Source organism: Equus asinus, chromosome 11 (genome assembly GCF_041296235.1).
Source record: "Equus asinus isolate D_3611 breed Donkey chromosome 11, EquAss-T2T_v2, whole genome shotgun sequence".
Lineage (NCBI taxonomy): Eukaryota > Metazoa > Chordata > Mammalia > Perissodactyla > Equidae > Equus > Equus asinus.
In genome coordinates, this window is record NC_091800.1 from 71776408 (window position 1) to 71789111 (window position 12704).

The 12704-nt window shown below is 42.5% G+C and overlaps 1 protein-coding gene across 8 annotated transcripts in view; it reads right to left on the reverse strand.

The window, feature by feature from the left end:
- STK24 (serine/threonine kinase 24) overlaps nt 1–12704 on the reverse strand; it is a 113733-nt gene that overhangs the window by 50060 nt on the left and 50969 nt on the right. The window contains exon 1 of one of the 8 annotated variants that reach the window (XM_044779794.2): nt 2527–2645. The exons of the other annotated variants lie outside the window; for them this stretch is intronic. The gene's annotated coding sequence lies outside the window, so the exon portion shown is untranslated. Of the gene's footprint in view, nt 1–2526; nt 2646–12704 lie in introns of those variants that run through there. 8 annotated transcript variants of the gene reach the window in all.

A 12704-nucleotide genomic window follows, 5' to 3' on the forward strand; every position in this document is an offset into this window, starting at 1 on the left:
TTGAGCTGCTGTACTTACTCTCCAACCCAAAGCCAATGCTGGAGAAACTCCAAGAAATGGCCCCAGCAAGCCATGCACTCCATCTTACTCTGTCCTCACCCTGACCTGCCCCACTCCTGTCCTGGATGCCCCCTCCTGTGTTCTTCAAGCACAACTCTGTGCCCCCCACATCAGTGCACTTATTCAGGGCGACAACCGCCTGGTTATCTGTCTTTCTCCCTCACTACACCAAGTAAGTGCTGGGTGCAGGGCCCGCGCCTCATTCCTAGCCTGAGGCACGAAGGCAGGCTGGGCGCACAGGAATCAGTGAGTCACAATGACTCAGGAGGAGAAAGCAGGAGGAAGAGAAGGATCTCACGCTAGACCTTACAGCCTAGAACCAGGTCTTAGGATCACGGGAGAGTATGACCTTCGGACGCAAACACGGAAATGATTTCAGCAGAGTCGTAATATGCCGTTGGAGGGAGAGGGCAGCACCAGGAATCCAAGGTACTTTCTTCACGTGCACGAAATTTCATTAGCAATTTTTAAAAAGCAAATACCTGTGAGGACTACCTGTAGGGAAAGACACTCAGACCCCAGGTAATTAAGGGCTCACACATATACGTCGTATTGAATATACTGGAAATAGCTTCCATGCATTTTTTTCAGTGTGGTACAAGCCAACACTAGTTAAATGTGCTCTGGGACCTCCAGTTCTAAACCCAACTGCCAAACAGATCCCAACTTACCAAGAGGGGGCTTTTTAAAAACACTCAAAGATGGACACAACTCTGCACACTTGTGGTGCATCCAGTAGAGGGTTAAAGGGACCCCATAATTATTCACTCAAAGAAGAAAGCAGACAGTGAGATACTAAGAAAGGGCCACTCTTGTGATAGCTACTCCAAGGGACCAGTTCTAATATCCCAGATAGAAAATGGAGACAGAAACTTGATTAAAACCAGAAAAAGTAATGTCAAACTTGGTACATTATTAAACCAAGAAGTGAAGCTAGAATTAAATTCCCTTAATAACCTTGAGTTCATAACCTGCTGCTATCACATGGAAGTTCACCATTTGCATGGCTACCTTTCATTAAAGCTGCTGCCGCCTTGTTCACGCAGTCCATACGGGAAAGAGCAAGGGACTGCAGATGGCTGAACGAGCCTCTTAGAAAGCAAACACAACAGCGGGAGACCTGAAGAGTAGGAGGACATGTAAGAAGCAGGAGATAATCTTCCTAATACATTCCACACCAGCCAGAGCCTCACCTTACAACAGCACAGCTCGTTAAGCGTGCCCGTGAGCTTAGAGAGGAGATGCTGACAACAGTCAGAAAGAGAATCTTAATGACTTAGAATAAAAGACCAAAAAAAGGTGACTAAGGAAGAGTTTTCCTTCTTCTAAAATATGTAGACGTTGTCATAAAAGAAATGTTCACGTGAGGTTCCTGACTGCCCCTCACTAAAACTGCGTGAAGCCCACTGCCTGCAGCCAGCAGGAAGCGAACTGCGCAGCCCCGACTCGGCACAGCCCATCCTGTGCTCCAGAACACAGGCATGCAAACCACTGCGACTTCTCAAAGCGACAACGGCCAGCAAGTCCTGCAACACCCAAACACACTCACCCTTCTCGTTAGAGTCAAAAAGAGAGATTCAAGGTCTACTAAGAAAGTCAAAAATGATACTTGGGTTAAAATCAATTTCAGCAGCCATACTTAAACTTCCAACATTTTACATCAAAACAGTTAAAGTGAAACTTCACTCTCAGCAGATTTTCCCAAGGAGAAAAATTAAAATATCTCCTCTTCAACCCTGCAATGTAAGCTCTAAAGACAAAAACTACTAAAACAACAACAAAAATTTGCAAGGAAACACACTAACTTATTCTGATATATCTATTCCTGAAGAAAGCATTACAGCAAGAGAAAGCAGAATCTCTGCCAACAACAAGCAAGCTTGTCCAGGGTTGCAATCCATTTTCTAGGGAAATGCAGATTTCTGGTCCACCATGCCTTCCCTGGGTCAAGATCTGGAGCAATACCTTCTAGCAATTCAGAGCTGGTCTCTGAAATTTGCACACACTAGCACCAGACTCAGATAGAGGTACCCTCCACAGGAGTTGATAGCAACCCTGTCAACAGTCTCTCTCAATACAATTGAGAAGGGAAATAGATTCTGCAACTTGTCCCCAGATGGCAATAGTAGCTCACAGTGGCCAGAATGAAGCCCACTGTGCAGTGAGAGACAGACACAAAGCCATAAAAGAGTTGACCATGAGTTCAAGATCACCATCTCAGGAAAATTCCCATCCTCAACCAGGAGAAAGCTGCCACCGCTGTTCTATATACTCCACTCATGGCTAAGCCCCGTGGAGGAAGGGCTATTTGTTACCTAATGTGGGAGAACCCTGGCCTTGGCTGGAAGCAAGAAAAGAAGCCTCTGATCCTCTGACCACATGCACACGAGGTGTGGGTGGAGGCAGGGCTCGGGACCAATGAGGAAGGCGTACGTCTGTCTGGGCGGCACTGACAGAGCAGCTTACCTCCGTGGAAGAGTGTTGAGGTCAGGGTCATGTGCCCACTGTCCATCGGGCTGCCATCCCTTTGAGGAGAGGGAGACACTGAAGGGAACCAAAGGATCTTCTAAAGGCAAGTTCTTACTGCAAGCTGGCCCAAAGGTCCCTGCAATCAAAGAAATCATTGTGGTTTTGCATTTGGCATATTTATGCCCCCTTTCCTCTTGGGACAAGTCTGTCAGCCGCTGAATGGATCTCAACTTTTAAAAAGAAAAGTATCCAGAAATATAGCTCCACCTAGACAAAGGAGACGAGAGGAAGGCAAGAAGTCTTGATGCTAAACCTCAGCGCAGAAAGCGAATATAACAGCATTTCCTTCTCAAAGAAGACTCAGAAATCCAACTGTTACTTTTAAAGAACCAATGTTTTCTACCAAACATTTCAATACAAGCCAACTCCACTTCATCACACCTGTTTGTGACCAATGACTCTAAGATCCATGTGCCACTCTAATACCAGCTTTAGCTAGAGCAGGAGAAAAGGCTTGTTGTAAATGAAAAATGTAGGTGATTAGCTGCTGTCTATAATCAACCTTGCCACTGCCCTATCTCCACTGACTCCATTTACAATGACAGGGAAGTCATCAGATCCAATTGAAGCACGTAACCAGAAAGCCAATCTCATACTAAGTCAACCAAAAAATCATCAAAATTCAGTAAACTAAGTTAAGTACCTAATCCAGTGTAACAGTGCTTGGTCTACTTAACAGGTTGCATAAATTGCTTTTAGCAATTCAATCTGCAGTAAGCCAAAAGCCACCTCATGCTAAAATATCAATACTTTCCAACTAATTGCACAGTTCGCAAAGCTATTTGTGTATGTTCTACTGTATATCATCTCACAGTTGTTTTAAGTCCTCTTTCCTTCAGACAAAGAAATGACTGAAGATATTTGATCCTTGCCACTGCAAGAACGTAAATAAAAGAAATCAGAATATTCTGTGTACAGTTATCTGTACATCAAGCATACAAAGAACAATCTACTGATAAAGAGTTTTATGAGGGAGAATATTTCTGCTTTAAAAAGTTTGATTTAAATATGTTTCAGCTATCCAAAGAGGAGGAAAAGTCATCTACAAATTAATTTACTTCTCTAAAGATGAATCATCACAACAGGGACAAAAGAACTCTCAAACACACCGAGCAAACCTTTAGGTCTCATAGGTTTCCAAAAGGCAAACACCTCAACCGCTTCGCCCCCTTCTAAAATACCCAGGAACTCACTCCACATGCGTCAACCCTTCATAGCCCAAAGGGGTGATACTGGCAGACGAAAAAGCAACGTTGCCACTGAGGACCTGCCCGTGACGGGGAAGAGGAAACAAACACAAACTGTCAGGAAGATCTCAGCCCTGCAGAGAGCAAGTGTCCCAAATAACTGGACAGCTCCGAGGAGAAGGAATGTCATCTCTGCCCGATTGTTCTATAGGCAACCACAGAACCATGCACAGGTGAGGAACAAGGATGGAGGCGCTGACAAAGAAAGCTACAGGACCGCAACCAAAATGGGAGTCTTGGCAGAAACTGGGGAGGCTTCTGAGACAGGTTTCCGTACGTGAAGAAGAAAACTCTTCCAGAAAAAAATGGCCCTTTTATCTGCGCACAGGCAAAACCAAGACCCTGAGGACTGCCACATGAAAAGAAGGACGGAACCCGGACCCTCGATGACGCTGTTGACCACCCACTGTTCTACACCTGGAGCTGCCTTCTTCCGGAACTTCTGCTGCATAAGGAAACATGCAACCTTTTGTTTAAACCTTCTGAGTTGGTATCTTCTTTAACACTGAAAGCATCCTTAGTGGTAATCATCTCGTGCGTGCTGGGATCTGCTGACGCTCTTTCTCTCAAGGTGATCCTACAGATCAGTGGTTTTCACCCTCGACCTCACATTAGAATCACCTGAGGAGCTTTTAAAACTCCCACTGTCTAGGCCACAGCTGAGAACAAAGAAATCAGAACCTGAAGCTGGGGCTAACCCTCAGGAATTTTTAAGCTCCCCAGACGACCCACCGGATCACATTCCTGAAGACGGATCAATCACCTGCAGAAGAAAACTCTTCCAGGAAAAATGGCCCTTTCATCTGCCCACAAGCAAGGGGGGAAAGGGGCAGCGCCTAATTAAGCAACGGTAAGGCCCTCCTTCCTCAGGACTGAATGGTTTAGCTCACGTAAAATGGGCTCAACTACTGACTAGACATCTGAAATATCCTCTGTAGAAGAGGAAGAAGCCACCGAGAAAGGGACTCCAGTAAGGGAAACGGGGAGGATCTGGTAGGACACAATGGTCGGGGGCAGGGAAGCCCATGGTGGCCCAGGAACGAGGAACCTCTGGTCCTGAATCCCAGCTCAACTACCAACCCTGTGATATTGGCAAAAAATGGAAGCAACCAACTTCTCTGAGCCATGGTTTTCTAATCTAGAGATTAAAAAGTGTGGGCCAGGAGCCTCCAAGGTCCTTTCCTGCTCTAATAATCTATGATTCTAATTTCTCTGACTGTGCATATGAAATAGTTTATTAAATGACAAGCTAAGCTGAACCAGAGACTGAAGGGAACTTAGAGGATAAACATGCCCAATCTCTTTATTTTGCAGATGAGGACGCAGGTCCAAGATTAGGAGACTACACTGCTGGTTTAATTCAGAGCCAGGACTAGATCTGCAGAGGTCGGTCTCCAGATCTGGAGAGCTTGGGGTCAGAATGGCTAGAAAAGGACAGAAAAGTGATGGGTAAGGACAGTCTTCTCCCATCTCTAACTACGTCTCTTCTCCAGCTCCTTTATGAAACTTCCCAAAACCAAATTTGTAGACCTCTTCCCCCAATCCCCAAACCTCTATTCCAAGTCAAGCTAGAAGTGCATCATCCCACAAACCTCCCTGGCCCCAAAGGGAGGGAAGGTACCAAAGTGGAATTTAAAACCAATGTATGAAGAATATTTAGTATCATGGTAAATTCAAAAATATAAAGAACCGTGTGGCTCACCATGGCAGGCCCAGCCACTCCGAATCCTCCTTCCTCCACACAGCCTCTCGCCACTTGAAATACTTCCAAGGTTTGTCTTGGACAGTCCCCAAGAAAGGGAGAAACAATTCCAAGTTGCACACACAGAAATGATGACCACTCAGAGCCTCTCCCGGACACCATCTGAATGACTCTGAAGGAGACAAATCCATCAAGACACTGCCCCACAAAATACAAAAACTTGGCACAAACTGCACACATATCCTCAAACTCAGTACACAAGCCAGCGCACAGCATTTTCAGTTTAGTCTCTTTGAGCCGGCTTGTGCTCTACTCATCAGGGACCCAGAGAAGGCGCAAAACGGCCAGCACAGGTCTGAGTAAACAACTCAACGACTAACTGAGCAGTTGCTCAGCCTCGGCATCCTTCCTAAACCATGACCAGGAAGGAAATACTAGGGAGGGAACTGGTGATGGAGCCTCTGCGTCGACCTAGTGTCCAAGGCAAGGTCAGCTTCCACTTTTCTGTTCCATCTGTGAACACTGTGCCAAACTGCAGCCCGATGTAACAAACTGCCCTGGAAGACGATCTTCAAGTTCTCAGCTAATAAAGGCAACTGCCTCGTCGTCCTAGCAACATCAACCAGAGGAGACTCTCCTCACTCTGCGAAGCCAATTTTCTTTCTTGGAAGTCCAAAAGGGCACACCTTAGCTCTAGCCAATTGCCATCTATTGACACTGAAACAGAAAAATCACGTAACTATCTTAAAAATTACAGGGAAAAGTGTGTTATGGTGTGTGTGTTCGCTTGTTATTCAAAAGAAAAGGAAAGAAAAGAAAAAACCTCTACCTAGGAATAGAAGCAGACTTCCTTAATTAAAAAAAAAGGCTACACACCAAACCCAACAGCAAACACCATACCTATTAAAGAACAGTTTAAGATGCATGTTCTTTAAGATCAAGAACAAGACAGGCATAGCCTTCCTATCACTACACAGTCAACAGAGTACTAGAGGTCATGGTCAAAACACACACGGTCAACACAGTACTAGAGGTCATGACCAAAACTTAAGAGCTAAGACGGCGGTAAGGATGGAAGGGAAAACAGAAAACTATCACCATTTGTGCACGTGAGCATGTGCACAGAAAACTAGTAAGAGCTCATCGAGACTGCCAAAACAGTATAACCATTCCCTTAACTAAGCAATAGCCAATCTGAAAATATATCATTCAAAATAGCGCTAAAAACCACCTGTCCAGGAACTGCCCTACGAAACCACAGGGTCTTTATGGAGGAAAATTTTTAAACCTCATTAAAGCTCACAAAAGATGAACCAAACAAAAAGACAGGCATTCATGTTCAAGGATGAGACGGCCCAAGCTGTCAGTACTCCTCAAAATTCAATTTTTAAATTTCAGTGGGATTTTAAACAGACAATGCACAAACTCATTCTAAAATTTATGTGAAAGAATAAAGGTCTTCAAAGGCCTCATGCACTTTTCAAAAACAGCGAAAGTTTTTGCACGTATGTAGGCAGAGGTGGAGAGGGTTACCCTGCCAGATATTATGACTTAAAACAAAGCCACAGTAATAATAAACACAGAGAGTGTGAATGATATTGGCCCAGGAGAAGCACAGAAAATCCAGAAACAGGCCTGGATACGTGAGACTTTGGTATGTGGTACAACATCATACATGAGTGGGGAAAGGACAAATCATTTATAAAATAGAATTAGAAACCTATCACTGCATGGAGAAAACTAAAATCCCTATTTCCTACCAGACACAGATCTAAATGTAAAAGGCAAAATTATAAAGCTAAGAGAAGAAAAAAACTTTAAATATATTTTTAACCTTAGGAAGCTAGTGGATTCCTTAAACAGGATCCCAAAAACAGAAATGAGAAGGTAAAAAATTGATGGATTTAACTACATTAAAATTAAGGATTTTTTTTTTCAACAAAGAATACCTCAAAGTTAAAAGAAGTACAATAGAGTCAAAGGAAATACTTGTGATATCTAAAACTGATAAAGAATAAATATATATCAAACACTAAAAACAGGAAATTCAATGGAAAACGTCACAAAAGATAGAACAATTCAACAGAGTAGGAAATCCTAAGGGCTGACTATACGAATGGAGGCTCAAACTTAGCATTAATAGTAGAAATGCAAATAAGCATAATAAAATACTATACCTATGAGACTGAGAAAAGTTGGAAAGTTCTATATCGATGTTGGCAAGAAAATAGACAAACCAGGCCCAACATCAGCAGCCATGAGAGAAATGCAAACCAAAACCACAATGAGATACCACTTCACACCCACTAGGGTGGCTATAATGAAAAAGACAGGTAATAGTAAATTTAATGAGGATGTGAAAAAACTGGAACCCTCATTCACTGCTGGCGGGAATGTAAAATGGTGCAGGTGCTTTAGAAACAGTCTGACAATTCCCCAAAAGGTCAACACAGAGTTACCCCATGACCTAACAATTCTAACCCTAGATATATACCCAAGAGAAATGAAAACATACGTCTACACAAAAACTTGTACACAAATGTTCACAGCAATACTATTCATAATAGCCAAAATATGGAAACAACTCAAATGTCCCTCCACCGACAAATGGATAATAAAATGTGGTATATCCACACAATGGAATATTATTCAGCAATAAAAAAGAATGAAGTACTAATGCATGCTACAACATGAACTTTGAAAACATGATGCTAAGTGAAATAAGCCAGTTACAAAAGGCCATATACTGTTTGATTCCATTTATATGAAATGTCCAGAAGAGACAAATCTATAGAGACAGAGTAGATGGGTGGTTGCCTGTGGCTGGGGAAGTTGGGAAGAAACGGGGAGTGACCAGTAATGGGTACAGGGTTTCCTTATTGGGTGAAGAAAATCTTCTAAAGTTCAGCATGCTGATGGCAGTACAACTCTGTGAATATACTATAAACAAATGAATAGTGCATTTTAAATGGGTGAATTGTAAATACTAACAATACCAAATGCTGGTGGGAATGCAAAATGACACAGCCACTGGGGAAAATGAAATGTACACTTACTATATGACCCAGTAATCCTACGTCTAGGTATTTATTCTAGAGAAATGAAAGCTCACGTTGATACAAAAACTGTAGACGAATGTTTATAGCAACATTATTTATAACTGCCAAAATCTGAAAACAACCCAAATGCCCTTCAATAGATCAACCTGGTACAACCATACAATGGTATACCACTCAACGATAAAAAGGAACAAATGAAGACAGATGAAACGATGCTAACTGAACGAAGTCAGTAACAAAAGGTGTGACACAATTCATACAACACTCTGGAAAAAAAAAAACTACAGGGATAGGAAACAGATCAATGGTTGCCAGGGGGTGGTGAGGAATTCTCTGGGATGCTGGGGTTGTTCTGCATCCTGTGCAGTGGTGGTTATAAGAATCTACACGTGTGCTAAAATGCATACAACTGTAAAAACTGTACACCCAAAAAAGTTAATTTTACTGTGTGCAAATTTAAAAAATAATTATGTGGTAGGGAACAATAAACACACATGGTACACAAAACAACGTTTTGTCTATTGAGGACACATACATATCCTAAGACATATCAAAACTTATGGTACAAAAGAGAAGGGCAGTGGGGATGATGGACAAAATAATAAAATGGATCCAAACAGAGAAGGGTCTTACACAGATCAGTGATGATGGTGCTACGAACTGCAAAATATGAAAAAAGCTCAACTCTCCTCACCTGAGGTCCATAAATGGAAAAGGGGGAAAGAAACACAATGAGGAAATGCCAACACTTGATTTCACAGAACAGAATAGGCTATTTTATTGGCTAGACAGTCCAAAGCTCAGAGAGGCTATGGTGGGAAGATCTCTGCTTTAGCACCAAGAATAACATACATGTTTAAAAACAACAAACTTAAAACACACACACAAAAAGAAAGCAAGGTTTCAGCACCTCACTTGCTGTATCACTCATTAACACTACTCTAATCACCAAGGTCAAAATTAAAAACAGATAATTACTAGGGCCAGCCCCAGTGGCCTAGTGGTTAAGTTCAGCAGCCCCAGTTTGGTTCCCAGGCGCAGACCTACAGCACTTGTCTATCAGTAGCCATGCTGTGACAGCAGCCCACATACAAAAAGGGGAAGATTGGCAGAGGATGTTAGTTCAAGGAGAATCTTCATCAGCAAAAAAAAAAAAAAAAAAAAAAAAAAAGGTTAATGACTTCTGACCTTGGTCGCCATCAGTTTGCTAGAAAACGTGCCAACAGTTAGCAGGATGAGGGCCTCTAGGTACACAGCACAACTCCTGGTATTAAATAACGTCTTGGGAACATCAACTTTGTAGTGAAAGCACAGCATTTATGGAGAATCACACTTCCCATTAAGACTCCCTTTGGTGAAGGAATGCTACGTCTCATTTTGATGAACAGCATCCCTAGAACCCAGTCCAGCACCGCTTTTCTACTGCTTTATTAGAGAAAGCCAAGTTTATAATGAACACTAGACAAGAAAGGGTCATAGTCAATATTTAGGTAAACGACATCCACTGTGAACAAATTCTTTGGCCCGTGATGTGCCAAGGAATTATCCAGCCTTTGCCTTATCTTAAGTCAGAACAAAAGCAATGCAGAGAAGCATCTTTCGGGTACCATCAAATCCCCAAAATGCTGTTGGAGATTTCATGGTTGCAGAGCCTGGCATACAAGGCTGCACAGGTCCCAAGCAGTGTAAAACCAATGTCCTGAGTTTGGACACACGACACTCACAAAGCTCACACTTGGTCTGGCCACAAAAATCACACAGGCATAACCAGGGTCTCTCAGACGCTCTGTCCAAAATACCCTTTGGGATAATCCAAGAGTCCCAAACACCAGCCCTAGAAATACCGTTATTATACCTATATTCTGGGACAAAGGACCACTGTTCATTCCGCAGGGCAGTGTTCTCTGGAGCGGCACTCTGGACGTCTGTGCTGGGTGACCCTTCGTCGTGGAGGCCATCCTGGGCACTGCAGGGTATACGGCAGCATCCCTGGTTCCACCCACTAGATGCCAGTAGCACCGCCCCCAGTAATGATGACTAAAAATGTCTCCAGACATGGCCACAGGCACCTTCAACATGGGAGGGTACAGACAGGGCAGTCAGCAGGGGTACATGTACACATTTAGATGGCTCGGCCCCCATGTCACATGCTTTTCTCTGTCATAACGACGGGAACACTCAGGCTACACAGGGACTTCTCCACTTAGAAGAGCCCCAACCTTCTCTGGCCCTTTAAATTTGGCCCATTGACTCTGGTTCAACTAAGCTGCAAATCACCTCTCCACACGTATCTGATTTTCTCCTTCTCAATGAGAATGTGAACTCTCGGTCTTTAGGAGTAGGAAAGACACGAATGAGAAAGAACCCATGCACTTTCATGAGAATTCCTGAGGCATGGGAAATCTGAATCCAAATGCTTCCCAAAACTAACAATCCACCTATATTTCTAACTATGTCTGAAACCAGAGGTCAATGCACGAGCAGGATTCACCATGGGCAGTCAGGGAAAAAGTGAGTGAAGGTAAAAATCAGACGTGTGTCCTAATGGATATGTTCATTATCAGGTAGCTACACTAATGTTTCTTCTCTGAGATAAAAAGATCATGAAATTATAATACAATATGGGCAAGGGAGAGACCATAGTTTTGTTTTGTTTTGTTTTCTGGAGATAAAGCATAATAGGGTGATGCTACTCTATGGTCCAAACTAGGATGCTTCTGAAAGCCAAGGGGGCGGCTATTAACAGTTATGCTGGGACAGGAAGCTTAAGCCCAGACCGTAGATGGATGGTAACCTACACCAGCCTCATTCACAGAGATGCTGGCCATTTATATTAAATATTTATTACTTCTTTCCCTAAGGGTAAAATGATTGGGTTTTCTATTTCTTCAGGGACTCCTCTTTTCCTTTTGGGGAAGAAAGAAAAAAACACAAATCAGAAGTCCAAAGAATCTAACTCTAAAAAATTACTCCAAAGTATATCTGTACCGTATCTGTAATATACACAGCACAATCAACCCTTTACCAGGATAATTTGTAGTTACAGAGAGCACTTCGTTTTCTAAAACTGATCAAGGGACTTTCCCGAGTTTTCTAGTGAATCTGATGGGTAAAACTACCTTAACATTTTTCAAGAACTGAAGAAAAACCTACTAGTAAGTCAAGGATCTGAATTCACTATTAGACAACTACTCACACCATGGACATGTTTTCTTAATGTTGATACTATACCAAAAACGACTAAGACAAGTGGAGGCTTGATAAACACAGTTATGTTGTTTGGGGTTTTTTTTTTTTTTTTTTTGGTTTGTACCTGATTTGCTTTCATTAAACCAGCTTGATGTTTGAGAATACTAAATAATTTATCACCAAAGAAACTGACAAACCTAATTTTTAGTATGCTAATAATCTGTTTTTAAGACTTGTGAATTGCAAGTCACTTAGCAAGATAACATTCCCCTTTAAAAAAAAATAATAATTTTTAAATTAGCATTTACTGGGGCAGGCCCCATAGCCTAGTGATTAAAGTTCCATGTGCTCCACTTCAGTGGCCCAGGTTCTCAGGTTCAGATCCTGGGCCCAGACCTACTCCACTCATCAGCCATGCTGTGGAGGCATCCCACATGCAAAACAGAGGAAGACCAGCACAGATGTTATTAGCTCAGTGCAAATCTCCCTCACCGAAAAAAAAAAAAAAAACCCTTTACTGAAAATCCCCTACATGCCAGGCAGTTTACCTACCTCTCAATCTTTATCATAATCCTATAAGATAGGTATAATTATCTGCATTTTATCCTTGAGGAAGTCAGGAGCCTGAGAAAGATCCAGACAGTTAAGTACCTGTACTAGGATCTGAGACTAAAATCCTGGCTATAACTCTAAGCGAATCTCACAGTGGAGATTCTAATAGACTGGCAACCTCCACAAAATAAAAAACTTAGAGATTTGTACTGCTGAAGAGAATGAGTAGCATAGTGAATGTTTCATAAAAAGAAACCAGGCAACCTATGCAACCGCATACTGTCCACTGTTAACGATACTATGTGCTCACTGCCTAAACAATAAAACCAAAAAATTCTCTCTCTCCTCTTGCACGGACCCAAACCA